The 17,720-nt window shown below is 46.2% G+C and overlaps 1 protein-coding gene and 1 long non-coding RNA gene across 7 annotated transcripts in view; one reads left to right on the forward strand and one right to left on the reverse strand.

Moving 5' to 3' along the window:
- LOC120920481 (Fc receptor-like protein 3) overlaps positions 1-17,720 on the reverse strand; it is a 224,045-nt gene that overhangs the window by 163,436 nt on the left and 42,889 nt on the right. The window lies entirely within an intron of this gene.
- The window catches only part of LOC120920484, a 55,328-nt gene that overhangs the window by 37,332 nt on the left and 276 nt on the right, over positions 1-17,720 (forward strand). For both annotated transcript variants that reach the window (XR_005744724.1, XR_005744725.1), the window contains exon 4: positions 15,479-15,609. This is a non-coding gene — a long non-coding RNA (uncharacterized LOC120920484). The remainder of the gene's footprint in view (positions 1-15,478; positions 15,610-17,720) is intronic.

Below are 17,720 nucleotides of genomic sequence, written 5' to 3' on the forward strand. Positions count from 1 at the left end.
CACTGCTCAGACGGCATTCCAGCGCCGGACCTCGTCGTGTCAACATCGAATGGAAGAGAAGGGAGAAGACAGCGGAGACAAGCCCTGTGCTCCGCGGAGGAGACAGGCAGAAGCGGAAGGCATCGCAGAAGCCCGCGGGTGTCGCCCCCCGGCGGAAGACACCGTACAAGCCCGAATTACGTCGCTGAAGACGGGGGTGGGGTGCCAGTGCACCCCCCCCGCAGAAACCGTCGTGGAAGCCCGGGACCCTCCCCCAAAGGCAGGAGCCTCCCTGGTGAAGGGGGTCCCGGTGAATTACGTCGCTGAAGACAGGGGTGGGGTGCCAGTGCACCCCCCCCCGCAGAAACCGTCGTAGTAGCCCGGGACCCTCCCCCAAAGGCAGGAGCCTCACTGGTGAAGGGGGTTCCGGCAGAAGATGGCGAAGCCCGGGGCCTAATGGGGTGGTGGTGGGGGGCCCCGGCAGAAGACCCCCGGCTGACTAATAAATTAATTTTTAAATGTGTGTGGTGTATTATTTTTTTCCATTTTTTCCCCCAGGTGAATGGGTAGGGGTACAATGTACCCCATACTCATTCACATAGGGTGGGGGGCCGGAATCTGGGGACCCCTTTATTAAAGGTGTCTCTCAGATTCTGATAAGCCCTCCGCCCGCATACCCCGACAACCAACGGCCAGGGTTGTCGGGAAGAGGCTCTTGTCCCTATCGACATGGGGACAAGAGTGCTTTGGGGTGGGGGGGCAGTGCCCCCCTCCCCCACAGCACACACTCCCCCATGTTGAGGGCATGTGGTCTGGTATGGCTCAGGAGGGAGGGGGGCGCTCGCTCGTCCCCACCCCCATTCCTGTCTGACCAGACTGCGTGCCTGGGATAAGGGCTTGGTTTGGATCTTGGGGGGGACCCCACGCTATTTTTTTTTGCGCGGGTTTAACCCCTTATGTTCCAGACCAAGCCTAAGAGCCTGGTATGCACCTGGAGGGAACCCACCTTATTTTTTTTTTGGGGGTCTGGAGTTCCCCTTCATGAACAGCGATCTGTCATTTACACATGTCAGTCCCACCCCCCCCCCCTACAGTTAGAACACACCCAGGGAACATATTTAACCCCTCCCTCGCACCTAGTGTTAACCCCTTCCCTGCCAGTGGCATTTTTAGAGTAAGCAATGCATTTTTACAGCACTGATCGCTAGAAAAATGCCAATGGTTCCAAAAAAGTGTTCGATGTGTCCGCCATAATGTCGCAGTACCGATAAAAATCGCTGATCGCCCCAATAACTAGTTAAAACAAAAAAAAAATATTTTGTAGACGCTATAACTTTTGCCAAAACCAAACACTAAACGCTATTTGCGATTTTTTGGAACCAAAAAGATGTAGAATACGTATCGGCCTAAACTGAGGGTTTTTTATTTTTTAGAATATATATTTTTGGGGATATTTATTAGAGCAAAAAGTAAAAATAATTTTGACATATGTGGGCGGGACTTACGCAAGTCCCGCCCACATATATAAACATCGTTCAAACCACACATGTGAAGTATTGACGCGTGCGTTAGAGCGAGAGCAATACTTTTACCACTAGACCTTCTTTGTAACTATAAACTGGTAACCTGGAAAAAAAAGAAAAAGGTCGCCTATGGGGATATTCACGGAATTCATTTTGGCCCCATTGCAGGAGTGTTTCCAATAGTAAAGCGTGACATGTATCTACAAGGTATCTATTTACTCAGTGTAACATCATCTTTCACATTATCCCCAAAAATTGGGCTCACTTTTGTGTTTTGTTAATTTTTAACCACTTGAGCCCGGACCATATTTCTGGTCAATGACCGGGCAAGTTTTTGTGATTCGGCACGGCGTCGCTTTAACTGACAATTGCGCAGTCGTGCGACGTGGCTCCCAAACAAAATTGGCAACCTTTTTTTTCCCACAAATAGATTAGTAAATGTGCGTGTTTACTTCTGTCTTTAACACCTCCCCTTCAGGCTGGAAAGCATCAGATCAGGGGAAACAAAAAAAAAAAAAGCTCTCATTCCATTGCAGCTTGGTTCCTACATGTGTGATGAACTGAGCATGCTCAAACACTTAGAAAAAAAATATTCTTTCTTTTTAAAAGGTGAAAAACACTCCTTGGATGCTCATAGAGCGTGGTTTGGGTTAATTGCAGGTGTGCCCAATTACAAGCTCACCCAAACTAGAGACTGCAATTTGTTCATGTGATTTCAATTGCTTCATTACTAGCACTGTTATAAAAAGCTTGGATCGATCAGTCCTCAGCTGCCCTCAGAAGGGGCAGGCTGGCAGAAATGCTGTTGCTAAACACAAATGTGGTTTGTTGCATGGGTTTTGTTTTATTTTGCCAATGGTTTTGGTTTATTTTTAAATGATGTTCACTTTGATGTATTTGTCTATGTGGACTTATTTTATGAAAAATGTGTGAAGCTATGGTTATTTAGAATTTTGAAATGTATTTTTGTTTGTTTGTCTTTTTTTGCTTTCCTTGTTTTGTTGACCAATAAAAATTACTTTAAAATTGTTAAGTTTGTCTTTTGTTACTTTTTCATGCTACATATGTTGACAGCTGCAGCAGAAATCGGTTTGGGCCTAACAAATTATGTGTGATTTTTGTCTAAGCTTCTTTCCTGGTGTGTAATCATGAAATGTTTGCCATGTTTATTCCCCATGACTTTAAAGACAAAAACTGGTAAGTATTTTATTTTTTCTGCAGTGGTCCTCAGCCCTCAAGTACCCCCGACAGGACATGTTTTGTGGATTTCTCTTATCAAGAATTGCTGTCCAGACTGTATTTTAAAGCACATGTGCAAGATGAAGGAAAACCTGCAAACATGGCCTGTGGGGGGGGGGGGGGGGGTTTGCTATTGGTGGACAGGCTTGACGTGCTGATTTACAGCACTGTGCTTAAATCTAGCGCAAGGCAATCCTATTCAAATTGTGGGTGTTTGAGGGAAGCCAAGTGAGTGTTAGAACCCCTGCTTTGTGTTTTTTTATTTTTGTGTTGAGCTTTGTGTCCCTTTTCTTAAAATTGGCTTCACTTCCTGTCGCACAGCTGAACAGGAAGTGAGGTTAAAACCCTACCAGTGTCATTTCTTGGGGACACAGGTCAATCTAACTAGTGTCCCCATTAAGCAAATTGCACTCCAGCACAGCTGTGTACACCCCAAATCATGGGTCTTCAAACTACGGCCCTCCAGTTCAGGAACTACAATTCCCATCATGCCTAGTCATGTCTGTGAATGTCAGTGCATTACAAGGTCTCATGGGATGTGTAGTTCTACAACAGCTGGAGGGCCGTAGTTTGAGGATCCCTGCCCCAAATGATTATTTAGTTTGGGGTTTAGTAAAGGCAAAGCCACTCTGCAGTACAAGCATAGTTGCTGAAAATCAGAGAGGAAGCACTGATGGTTTTAACATCCAATCCTGTAGAAGCAAAGTTGTTTTGTTTTCTTCCTTGCTTTGCACTTGTAGTGCAAAGTGGATTTGCCTTTAGTAAATGGACCCCAAAGTCCAAGATCCCTAATAATTTGGGGTGTACACAGCAAAATACTAGAGTGCAATTTACATAATGGGAAACTATTTAGATTGATCTCTGTGTCCCCAAGAAAAGATATTAGTAAGGTTTTACCCTCACTTCCTGTTTGGCTATGTGACAGGAAGTGAATGAATTTGAATTAGAAAGGGTGAAGACACCTCACAAATGTTCTCACTATCAGGGGTGCAGACATCCCCAAAAAATAAGCAGATAATACTTATTTGCAAAATAATATTTTTTTTGTTAACATTGGGTGGGGTGCTCTAACACACACATTCATACATATTAGCCACGCTGTATCCTGGCCTATTGGCATGGTTATATTTTCTTAGGCCTCTCAATAAAACTCTATGAAATTTGTGCTTAAACTAGAAGTTCTAGTTTAAGCACAAATTTCATAGAGTTTTATTGAGAACTATAATCAACACTTTTTATTTTCTTTAATTTTGGATAGAGTGAGGGAGGGTTATAGGCCCTGTCAGTTTATTTTGTATTATCTGTGTCCAATTGGGGAGATTTGCCTTCACTTCCTGCCCCATAGCCAAACAGGAAGTGAGAGAAAAACTATGCAAATTAACCACTTCCCGCCCAGCCTATGGCCGATTTACGTCCGGGAAGTGGTTACACAATCCTGACAGGACGTCCTGCAGGATTTAATGCCGCGCGCGCCTGTGGGGGCACGCGGCGATCGGTGATGCGGGGTGTCAGTCTGACACCCTGCATCTCCGATCTCGGTAAAGAGTCTCTCACGGAGACGGAGACTCTACCACGTGATCAGCCGTGTCCAATCACGGCTGATCACGATGTAAACAGGAAGAGCCATCGATGGCTCTTCCTCACTCGCGTCTGACAGACGTGAGTATAGGAGAGCCGATCGGCGGCTCTCCTGACAGGGGGCGTTCGCGCTGGTTGTTTATCAGCGCAGCCCCCCCTCGGATCACCACACTGGACCACCAGGGATGCCCACCCTGGACCACCAGGGTGGGCAAAAAAAAAAAAAATATTGAAAAAAAAAAACAAAAAGCATTAAAAAAAAAGAAAAAAAATGCCAATCAGTGCCCACAAATGGGCACTGACTGGCAACCTGGGAAAATCAGTGCCACCCCACAGTGTCCATCAGTGCCACCCCACAGTGCCCATCCATGCACAGTGCCCACCTATCAGTGCCCACCTGTGCCACCCATAAGTATCCATCAGTGCCACCCATAAGTGCCGCCCATAAGTATCCATCAGTGCCACCCATAAGTGCCGCCCATGAGTGCCCATCTGTGCCGCCCATGAGTGCCCATCAGTGCCGCCTATGAGTGCCCATCAGTGCCGCATACCAGCGCCGCCAATCAATGCCACCTCATCTGTGCCCGTCAGTACTACCTCATCGATGTCCATCAGTGCCATCTCATCGGTGCCCATCAGTGCCGCCATATCAGTGCCCGTAATTGAAAGAGAAAAACTTATTTACAAAAAAATTAACCTAAAAAAATAAAAACGTTTTTTTGTTTCAAAATTTGCAGTCTTTTTTTAGTTGTTGCGCAAAAAAAAAATCGCAGAGGTGATCAAATAACAACAAAAGAAAGCTCTATTTGTGGGGGAAAAAGGACGCCAATTTTGTTTGGGTACAGTGTTGTATGACCACGCAATTGCCATTCAAAGTGCGACAGTGTTGAAAGCTGTAAATTGGCTTGGGCGGGAAGGTGCGTAAGTGCCTGGTATGGAAGTGGTTAAGGGAATCCAGTGCCCCCCCAGAACTAGTGTGTGGGTCCCCTGAAAATTCCTGGGCGGGTCATACAAAAACAGGGTGTGACCTTGACAGGAAGGGGTGGGTCATTTTTCTATTGGGAGGTGCAGATATGTAGTCAGGCCTAGGGCAGAACAAAACCTAAATATACTAATGCATATTAGGGCTTATTTAGACCGGATCCGATTTACAGCGTGTTTTTATATTGTGGGAGGAAACCCACGCAGGCACAGGGAGAACATGCAAACTCCATGCAGATGCTGTCACGGGCGGGATCCGAACCAACGACGCTTTTGCTGATAGGTCAAAGTGCTATACACTACACCACTGTGCTGAACGAACATGATTGCAGCTGAAAGCATGAGAACTTTTTTTTTTTTTTCCAATACCATGCTTTCCAGCCTTATTGACCCCGCCTCTCTCCATAAAGAGGACCTGTCACACACTAGTCCTATTACAAGGGATGTTTACATTCCTTGTAATAGGAAGAAAAGTGATCCAAAATCAAAAAAAGTGTCAAAAAAGTGCAAGAATAAAAATATGAGGTAAAAAAAACAAACAAAAAAATAAAATAACGCCCCTGTCCCTAGAAGCTTGCACTCAGAAGCAAATATGCATGTAAGTCCCGCCCACATATGTAAACACCATTCAAACCACACATGTGAGGTATTGACGCGTGCGTTAGAGCGAGAGCAATAATTCTAGCCCTAGACCTCCTCTGTAACTCTGAACTGGTCACCTGTAAAAAAAAATACAAGCATCGCCTATGGATATTTTTATGTCCCGAAGTTTGGCGCCATTCCATGAGTGTGTACAATATTAAAGCGTGACAAGTTAGGTATCTATTTACTCGGTGTAACATCATCTTTAACATTATCCATAAAAATTGGGCTAACTTTACTGTTTTTTTTTTTTTAATTCATGAACCGTGTTTTTTTTTTGGGCCAAAAAAAAGGCGTTAGAAAAATTATTGCGCAAATACCGTTGGAAATCAAATAAAAAATGACCGCTAACTTTATTCCCTAGGGTGTCTGCTAAAAAATTATATATAATGTTTGGGGGTCCTGATTAATTTCCCAGGAACAAAATATAATTTTTACATGAAGGAGAGAAGTGCCAGAATAGGCGCGGTATGGAAGTGGTTAAAGTGAAATAATAAAAGTGAAATATTCCTTTAAATTTCATACAGGGGGGGAGGGGGGTACACGCATGTTTCCCGTGCTTAGAACTGTCCCTGTACAAGATGTCATTTCTGAAGTGAAACAAAAAAAAGGAAGTTTAAAGTACTCATGGCTATAAAGAATACAGTCATTGCTCATTAAAAAAAGAAAAAACAAAAAAAAAGGGGCAGCCTCCAAATTAAATTACCAGGCCCTTCAGGTCTGGAATGGATATTAAGGGGAACCCCGCCATAAAACCCCCCCCAAAAAATGGCGTGGGGTCCCCCCAAATATCCATACCAGACCCTTCAGGTCTGGTGTGGATTTTAAGGGGAACTCCACCCCAAATTGAAAAAAAAATGGCGTGGAGTCCCCCTAAAAATCCACACCAGACCCTTATCCGAGCACGTTGACCTGGCCGGCCGCAGAAAAGAGGGGGGGACAGAGTGCGGCCCCCCCCTCTCCTGAACCGCACCAGGCCACATGCCCTCAACATGGGGAGGATGTCCCCATGTTGATGGGGACAAGGGCCTCATCCCCACAACCCTTGCCCGGTGGTTGTGGGGGTCTGCGGGCGGGGGGCTTATCAGAATCTGGAAGACCCCTTTAACAAAGGGGACCCCCAGATCCTGCCCCCCCCCCTATGTGAAATGGTAATGGGGTACATTGTACCTCTACCATTTCACCCCAAAAAAAATGTCAAAGTGTTAAAAATGACAGTAGCCGGTTTTTGACAAATCTTTTAATAAAATCTTTTTTTCTTCTTTCCTTCGGGTTTCTTCCGCTGCTTCTTTCTTGGGTCTTCTCGTCCACATCTTGCCCGACGTCTTCTTCTATCTTCTCCGTCCGTCCTTCAGCCTTCTGGTCCCGCATCTTGCCCGACGTCTTCTTCTCCGTCCGTCCGCCAGCCTCCTCGTCCGCATCTTGTGTCTTCTGCGGTCTTCTTCTCGGTCCGCCAGCCTTCTCGTCCCCATCTTTTTCTTCCCCGGACTCAGCGTTTGAATTTGATTTGGCCGCCGTGTTCCCGCTCCTGGGACCCGCCCCCCTCTGACGCCACAGGTAAAATCATATGAAAGTCCGTGTGTGTCATATGTGCGTCAGAGGGGGGCGGGGTCACATGAGTGTGACACGGCGGGAACTTCTTCTCCGGGCGGCGCGCTTGAAATTGAATTCCCCCGCTGTGTGACGCTCTGTGACCCCGCCCCCCTCTGACGCACATGACCTTCTAAGGAGTTTACTTGTGGCGTCAGAGGGGGGCGGGTCCCAGGAGCGCAACACGGCGGCCAAATCAAATTCAAACGCTGAGTCGGGGAAGAAAAAGATGGGGACGAGAAGGCTGGCGGACCGAGAAGAAGACCGCAGAAGACACAAGATGCGGACGAGGAGGCTGGCGGACGGACGGAGAAGAAAACAGGAGAAGACACCGGGCAAGATGCGGGACCAGAAGGCTGAAGGACGGACGGAGAAGATAGAAGAAGACGTCGGGCAAGATGTGGACGAGAAGACCCAAGAAAGAAGCAGCGGAAGAAACCCGAAGGAAAGAAGAAAAGAAGATTTTATTAAAAGATTTGTCAAAAACCGGCTACTGTCATTTTTAACACTTTGACATTTTTTTTGGGGTGAAATGGTAGAGGTACAATGTACCCCATTACCATTTCACATAGGGGGGGGCCAGGATCTGGGGGTCCCCTTTGTTAATGGGGTCTTCCAGATTCTGATAAGCCCCCCGCCCGCAGACCCCCACAACCACCGGGCAAGGGTTGTGGGGATGAGGCCCTTGTCCCCATCAACATGGGGACATCCTCCCCATGTTGAGGGCATGTGGCCTGGTGCGGTTCAGGAGAGGGGGGGGGCCCGCACTCTGTCCCCCCCTCTTTTCTGCGGCCGGCCAGGTCAACGTGCTCGGATAAGGGTCTGGTGTGGATTTTTAGGGGGACTCCACGCCATTTTTTTTTCAATTTGGGGTGGAGTTCCCCTTAAAATCCATATCAGACCTGAAGGGCCTGGAATGGATATTTCCCGGGAACCGCACGTCTTTTTTTTGTTTTTGTTTTTACGGCGGGGTTCCCCTTAATATCCATTCCAGACCTGAAGGGCCTGGTAATTTAATTTGGGGGAACCCCTACACATTTATTTGTTTGTTTTATGAATGAATCCCTTTAGAATTGTCAGAGCCGACAATTCATTATAGCCGCGTGTGAATTTTTAAATGACTTTTTTCCTTCTGAATGTCACTTTGTGCAGGGGCAGTTGTAAGTGCGGGAAAAATGCGCTATTTCACATGCTGACATTACACCCCCCCTAGGTACGAAATTTAAAGGAATATTTCACTTTTATTGTTTCACTTTAAGAATTATTAATTTCACTGCTCCCGAAAAAACGGCCGTTTTAAAAAATAAAAAAAGCATTGATACATGTTCCCTGGGGCAGGACTGAGGTCCCCAAACACTTTTTAGGACAAAACTTGCAGATTAGCCTTTAAAATGAACACTTTTGATTTCTCCCATAGACTTCTATAGGGAGTTCGGCGCGGCTTTACATATTACATTCAATGCGCCGGCTGCTACGCTGGTTCATGCGCCCAATTAAGCCTTCACCCGGAGTACTAATTAACGCATGAACCAGCGCAGCGCACAGAGCATAGTAAATCAGGCCCAGTGTGTCATTACACTTCAGAAATAAACATAACAGAGACCCCAGTAAAATGAAGTTTTATGCCATAGATAAAATTGAACAGAATTGGAGGAACATAAACTTAAGAAGGGAAGTATCGAGGAACGAAACTGAGTGGATTTTTAGATTAGACACATTAAAGCCTAGGGGAATGAATGTGGAATTAGATATAAATTGTTTTTTGGAAGATTTTTTTAAGTATTCCGCACTTCATTCCCCCTAAGCATTCCATTAATAAGTTGATAACATCAATATTTCTAGTATGCATGCAATTAGAGCAGTTCCCCTTTAAGAAACAGCATTTAAGAAACAACACTAGATCACTTGATGATGGATCACCTACCATCAAGTATCAGAAACCAACGAGTATGTGTATTAAATAATATAGGGTTAAAATATCAGTAATGATATACACTGAGAAGGGTTTATATAGAAAAGTTAAAATATAGCAGCAGAAAAATGAAAACTGTATTTGTTTCCTGCTCTTTATGGCCTCATGGTGTTTGATTAATTTTTAGTAAATAAAACTTTTAGTAAACACAGTTTTTGACCACTTACAGTAATATAGGTGATAAAATGTTATTTTTTGTAAAGTGTCCCGGGCAGCTTCAACCAGAGACGGTGACTGCTACACAGGGACTATTGCCAGTAGCTAAAATGACCAATATTACATCCTGTGTGGGGAATTAGCCATTACCTAAAATAGGCATAGACTAACACATGATGCCAGTAACCAAAATGGCGGAACGGACACTTCCGGTAACGGAGGCAAGATGGCCGCACAAGCACTTCCGGTTGCGGCGATAATACAGGGAATAACACACAGGGCGACAAGCGCCCGCACACGGGGGTGGGGGGAGGTGCACAAACGAACAGAGGTAGCAGCGCACATAGCGCCCCACACATACAGCCACCCTGGTTGCTGGGCATATTTATATTTATATTTTTATTGCTGACACCCAGTAACAACAGCCAGGACTGGCAAATAGCCAGGTATCCAGTAACCAAAATGGTGGAACAGGAACTTCCGGCACCATCAGCTAAGATGGCGGCCGGAAGACTTCCTGTTTCCTGTGACTACCTTGCAGCATTTCAGGGAATCCACAGGGGTATAAATACAGCCTAAACAGTAGTGTCCACAGCTCTCCTGACGACGCAACTAGCGAAACGCGTAGAGGCTGTTTGGACACACACATTGAGGGTGCAGCACACCAGCGCGCACGGACCCCTTGTAGCAATACATGCGGAGCACAGCGGGGCAAGCACACCTCTTAGGATGCCACTTAAATGCTGGTCAGCGGCTTTTAATGGTTGACACTGCCAAAGACACTCAGTGCCGGTCAGAGGCACTTTATATTGTAAGTGTTATATTTTTTTACCTTTTTTAAATAAATACATATTTTAATATACTACACCATGATGAGCCCCTTGTTTTTGAGGAATTGATGACACCTTGTAAAAGGGAAAAGGAGGCAACACCCACTGACCGACAAAGAAAAGACACCACTTTGGAGCCTAATAATATCTGGGGTCTGGTGAGTGTTGATTTTAACCATTGGTGATGGTGGCACATCTTTGTCGGGTGGAAGAGATAGCGGCACTTTCCTGTACACAGCATTACCAATATTGAACCTTGTGTTTGCTGGAACCTATTGTATAAGAGCAAGATTGCCTGTCATTTGGACTATTTTTAAGTGCAGCCAGCACATTGCACATTTGTATGGTTGTTTGATAATTATTTCACTTTTATTGATATTTATTTTATTTTGTTCCAATATCGGTTATTGGACAACTCACGGTGCAGTTGGCATACTGCATATTGTGTTTTTATACACACATATATATATAATATTTTTTTGTAATATCTTTCGTATTGTTTTCACTATTTGGTTGGTCAGTAGCAGCAACAACAGCCATTTTTCTCATAGAAGCACTGTGGCATATGGATTGTATGCTGACACACTGATCTAGATATATGATATATGATTTAAGTTTGAAATCACTGTGTCACATTTGTATGACTCATATATTTCTTATATTTTTTATTGTTTGTATTCAGGTTATTCACATTTAAGATTGGGTACATTGTGGCCCTGATATTTCACTTATGTCCATATTCCCAGAGATTAAATACCTCTGGATAATTAGATCAGCGCAGAATGTTGCAGATTGTCACTTGCCACGTCACCAGCCACATGTTGCGGATTGTCACTTGCCACGTCAACTGGCACACGTTGCGGATTGTCGCTTGCCACGTCACATATTGTCAATTGCCACATCACCTGGCACACGTTGCGTATTGTCACTTGCCAGATGTTGCAGATTGTCACTTGCCACGTCACCAGCCACATGTTGTGGATTGTCACTTGTCACCTGGCACATGTTGTGGATTGTCACTTGCCACACGTTTGTGGATTGTCACTTGCCACGTCATGGATTGTCACTTGCCATGTCACCTGGCACGCGTTGCGGATTGTCGCTTGCCACGTCACCTGGCACATGTTGCGGATTGTCACTTGCCACGTCACCAGCCACACGTTGCGGATTGTCACTTGACACGTCACCTGGCACACGTTGCAGATTGTCACTTGACACGTCACCTGGCACACGTTGCAGATTGTCACTTGCCACTTCACCTGCCACACATTGCCACTTGCCACGTCACCTGGCACACGTTGTGGATTGTCGCTTGCCACGTAACATATTGTCACTTGCCACGTCACCTGGCACACGCTGCATATTGTCACTTGACACGTCACCTGGCACACGTTGCGGATTGTCACTTGGCAATTTATCTGGGAAATGGCTGGTATTGGCCCTTCAATCATCCCGGCACCATGGTTATTATGGTCTCAGGATGATTGAAGCGCATTATTGCTATTATTACATTGCAATATAAAAATAAATAGTTCAACTCACCATAATGCCGAATCAGTGGGAGCCCCGAGTGTGTCACTTGCCACTTCGCCTGCCACCAAATGTGGATTTTTACATGCCACGTCACCTGCCACACGTTGCGGATTGTCACTTGCCACGTCACTTGGCACACGTTGCGGATTGTCGCTTGCCACATCACATATTGTCACTTGCCACGTCACCTGGCACACGTTGCGTATTGTCACTTGCCACATGTTGCAGATTGTCACTTGCCACGTCACCAGCCACACGTTGCGGATTGTCACTTGCCACGTCAACTGGCACACGTTGCGGATTGTCGCTTTCCACGTCACATATTGTCAATTGCCACATCACCTGGCACACGCTGCGTATTGTCACTTGCCAGATGTTGCAGATTGTCACTTGCCACGTCACCAGCCACACGTTGCGGATTGTCACTTGCCACGTCACCTGGCACACGTTGCGGATTGTCGCTTACCACGTCACATTCTGTCACTTGCCACATCACCTGGCACACGTTGCGGATTGTCGCTTACCACGTCACATATTGTCACTTGCCACATCACCTGGCACACGTTGCGTATTGTCACTTGCCACATGTTGCAGATTGTCACTTGCCACCGTCACCAGCCACACGTTTCGGATTATCACTTGTCACCTGGCACATGTTGTGGATTGTCACTTGCCACACGTTGCGGATTGTCACTTGCCACGTCACCTGCCACACATTGTGGTTTGTCACTTGCCACGTCATGGATAGTCACTTGCCATGTCACCTGGCACGCGTTGCGGATTGTCACTTGCCACGTCACCTGGCACATGTTACGGATTGTCACTTGCCACGTCACCAGCCACACGTTGCGGATTGTCACTTGACACGTCACCTGGCACACGTTGCAGATTGTCACTTGCCACTTCACCTGCCACACATTGCGGATTGTCACTTGCCACGTCACCTGGCACACGTTGTGGATTGTCGCTTGCCACGTCACATATTGTCACTTGCCACGTCACCTGGCACACATTGTGTATTGTCACTTGCCACACATTGCGGATTGTCACTTGCCACATCATCTGCCACACATTGTGGATTGTCACTTGCCACGTCATGGATTGTCACTTACCACATCACCTGCCACACATTGTGGATTGTCACTTGCCACGTCATGGATTGTCACTTGCCACATCACCTGGCACACGTTGCGGATTGTTGCTTGCCACGTCACCTGGCACATGTTGCGGATTGTCACTAGCCACATGTTGCAGATTGTCACTTGCCACGTCACCAGCTACACGTTGCGGATTGTCACTTGCCACGCCACCTGGCACACGTTGCGGATTGTCGCTTGCCACGTCATATATTGTCACTTGCCACATCACCTGGCACACGTTGCATATTGTCACTTGCCTCATGTTGCAGATTGTCACTTGTCACCGTCACCAGCCACACGTTGCGGATTGTCACTTGTCACCTGGCACATGTTGTGGATTGTCACTTGCCACACATTGCGGATTGTCACTTGCCACGTCACCTGCCACACATTGTGGTTTGTCACTTGCCACGTCATGGATTGTCACTTGCCATGTCACCTGGCACGCTTTGCGGATTGTCACTTGCCACGTCACCTGGCACATGTTTCGGATTGTCACTTGCCACGTCACCTGCCACACGTTGCGGATTGTCACTTGACACGTCACCTGGCACACGTTGCAGATTGTCACTTGCCACTTCACCTGCCACACATTGCGGATTGTCACTTGCCACGTCACCTGGCACACGTTGTGGATTGCCGCTTGCCACGTAACATATTGTCACTTGCCACGTCACCTGGCACACGTTGCATATTGTCACTTGCCACACATTGCGGATTGTCACTTGCCACGTCACCTGCCACACATTGTGGATTGTCACTTGCCACGTCACCTGCCACACATTGTGGATTGTCACTTGCCACGTCATGGATTGTCACTTGCCACGTCACCTGGCACACGTTGCGGATTGTTGCTTGCCACGTCACCTGGCACATGTTGCGGATTGTCACTAGCCACACATTGCAGATTGTCACTTGCCACGTCACCAGCCACACGTTGTGGATTGCCACTTGACACGTCACTTGCCACACGTTGCGGATTGTCACTTGCCACTTCACCTGCCACACATTGCGGATTGTCACTTGCCACATCACCTGACACACGTTCTGGATTGTTGCTTGCTACATCGCATATTGTCACTTGCCACGTCACCTGGCACACGTTGCGTATTGTCACTTGCCACATGTTGCAGATTGTCACTTGCCACGTCACCAGCCACATGTTGCGGATTGTCACTTGCCATGTCACCTGGCACACGTTGTGGATTGTCACTTGCCACACGTTGCAGATTGTCACTTGCCACGTCACCAGCCACACATTGCGGATTGTCACTTGACAGGTCATGGATTGTCACTTGCCACGTCACCTGGCACATGTTGCAGATTGTCGCTTGCCACATCACCTGTCACATGTTGCGGATTGCCACTAGCCACACGTTGCAGATTGTCACTTGCCACGTCACCAGCCACACGTTGCGGATTGTCACTTGACACGTCACCTTTCACACATTGCGGATTGTCACTTGCCACTTCACCTGCCACACATTGCGGATTGTCACTTGCCACGTCACCTGGCACACGTTGTGGATTGTCACTTGCCACGTCAACAGCCACACGTTGTGGATTGTCACTTGCCGCGTCACCTGCCACCAGATGCGGATTGTCACTTGCCACTTCACCTGCCACACATTGCGGATTGTCACTTGCCACGTCACCTGGCACACGTTGTGGATTGTCACTTGCCACGTCACCAGCCACATGTTGTGGATTGTCACTTGCCGCGTCACCTGCCACACATTGCGGATTGTCACTTGCCACGTCACCTGCCACCCTATGCGGATTGTCGTTTGCCACACATTGCAGATTGTCACCTGCTGTGTCACTTTCCTGCCAAGGTGCTCTGTCCCAAAGTCTGGCAGCAGAGAGATGATGTAATCTCTCTGCTGTCCATGGCTGCCTGCACAGTGGGGGCGGTGGAACTGCCAGGATGCAGGGCGGGCATCGGGAGATGATGTCATCTCTCTGCTCCCGTGCCTGCTGGCTCCTTGATTGGCCAGCAACGCTCACACACTGAGCCGCCCAGCTACCTCCCCTCTCTTACCCACCCACTTACAGATAGAGCACCCGCTATCTCGCCGGGAGAGCCACCCACCTGCAGACTCGCGGAGCCGCCCCCCCCCCCCCGGGAAATCACGAAGCCGCCTGTCCGCGGAATCGCAGTGCCACACACGTCACCCGCGCAACTGCCCGCTCTTACCTGCATTCTCGGAGGGGGCAATTGCCCAGTTGCCCACCCCTGGATCCGCCTCTGCACAGCTTCAGGTAATAGATGTAGGCCTGCATATTTATAATACATGGTGTGTTTTCAAATTTCAGGAGCTTTTCTGGCTGGGGACGGCTTTGATACACATAGCGCCCAGATGCTAATTGGCGATGTGATGGCCTGCTCAGCTGACCTGGAGGACATCAACACAAGTTTGGGGCAGATAAGGGAAAAGACAAAAAAGGTGGAGCAACGAATAAAATATGTGATTGATGTTCTTGGGAGGGTTTAAAAAAAAATAAAAAAAAATGTTATACTTTTAAATTTTGTTTGTTGGTAATGTTTCATTTGTTTTTATCTGTATTTAAAAAAAAATAATGTTTTTATTTTAATCTGAATTTTTAGTTTTACGTGCTAAAACACATAAACAATGACAAACGAAAAAAGTTACATTGTGCATGCATTTTAACCAGAAAAAAACAACATTTTAGATTAAAAAAAATTTTTTTTACTAAAAAAATATATATATATTTTTGGAATAAAAAATAAAAATAAATCCACCAAAAAAATATTTAAAGAAAATAACAATAAAAAAGGTTTTATACTAAAAAAAAATGTGTGGCTTCTTATATCAATGCTGCCTAAAAGAACAAATAAATATTTGTGGTGTTTACATTGACAATGATGGTTATTTAGTAAAGGAAAAAACACATGGCACTACAATGGCACTAGGATAACCTAGGAGAAAGATAAAATAAACCCAAATTAGAAAATAGTAAAATTAAAAAAAATAACAGACTTTTTCATTCCAAAATAAAATGTTATTGAACATCTTTCAGGGAAGATCAGGTATTGCAATGGCCCCCCTACCCATAAAATAATCCACATATCTTTGGCGGACATCACGGGCGCTTTGGGGGCCAAGCTTGTAGGGCCAGCCTCATGGGCCGGCAATGGCATTTGGTCCATGGCCTCATCAGGCGCAATGTATAGAAAATTTGATGAATGTCTCTTTAAATAATTGTGCAAAATGCAACAGCACATGATGACGTGGTTCCATTTGTATTCCGCCACGTTGATGGCGGTGAGGAATTATCGGAACCGGCTGGCCATGATGCCAAAGGCATTTTCAACCACTGGCTCTGGGCAGCCTATAGTTAAAAACCCTCCTCTCAGGGGTGAGGGTTCGTTGGGGAAAAGGCCTCATCACGTGGGGACCCAGTGCAAACGCCTCATCAGCAACAAAGATGAAGGGTAGTCCCTCTTCATTCTCCTCTGCAGGTGGCAATCCCAGGTCATCCGATTGAAGCCGTTGGGCGAACTCTGTATGGGCAAATACTCCGCCGTCAGTCATCCACCCATTTTTCCCCACATCCACAAATAAAAAGTCGTAATTGGCCGACACCACTGCCATCATCACAACACTGTGGAACCCTTTGTAATTATAGTAATAGGGATCCCAAACGGGGTGGTGGCACGATGTGGACGTGCTTTCCATCAATGGCTCCTCTGCAGTTTGGAAAGTTCCAACGCTGCGCAATCTCTGATGCCACAGTTTGCCATTCCTGTGACGTAGTAGGGAACTGTGGAGAAAAAAAAAATTCAAACATTGCAATCAGATTATCCAAAAACATTCTTGCCAAAAACAACAGGATATCATTAATTTGAAGGAGTATTTTAAGACCCCAAAAAAAATAATGGATCACTAATCAGATTCATCACCACCTCTAAAGGCCCAAAAAAATAATGTTTTTGGGGAGTGGGGTTCAAGATGAGTTGGGGACCTCAAAAATAAAGGATGTAGCACTCTGTCTGAATTCCCCCCAAAAATGTAAATGCACACATTTGGGGGGGGGGGGGGGTTTGGGCAAGGACTACAATGGAGCAGACAAAATACTTTGTGATATAGGGAGACACCAAATGGAGCACTACAATGGAGCAGACAAAATTCTTTGGGAAGTGACTAGGCTAAGTGTGTTTGGGCCCAGGATAGAATGTTGGAGTGGTTGGCTATTGGAAATATGCATGTAGGCCAAAAAAGGAGCATAAAAAGCTTACAGCATGCATGGGGACAAAGGGGACATTCACAGCATATTAAAAACATGTTAATTAGGGACTGATTAAAAAAAAAATACATTAGCAAGCATTAAATACATACAGTAGATTAAAAAGAGAGAATGGAGGAGTATGGGATTATTGCGGTGCCAGGATAGAGACCAAACAAAAACGGATATACAAAAATAGAAAAGTTTTATTGGTTACATAAAGATAAAAGAGTTTAGTTCGGACATAGGAGTTTTTGGGGTCTGTATTTTGGCACCTGGGCTTTATTTTTCTCCGCAACATTTCCTAGCC

This window comes from Rana temporaria, chromosome 13 (assembly GCF_905171775.1).
Source record: "Rana temporaria chromosome 13, aRanTem1.1, whole genome shotgun sequence".
NCBI classification, from domain to species: domain Eukaryota; kingdom Metazoa; phylum Chordata; class Amphibia; order Anura; family Ranidae; genus Rana; species Rana temporaria.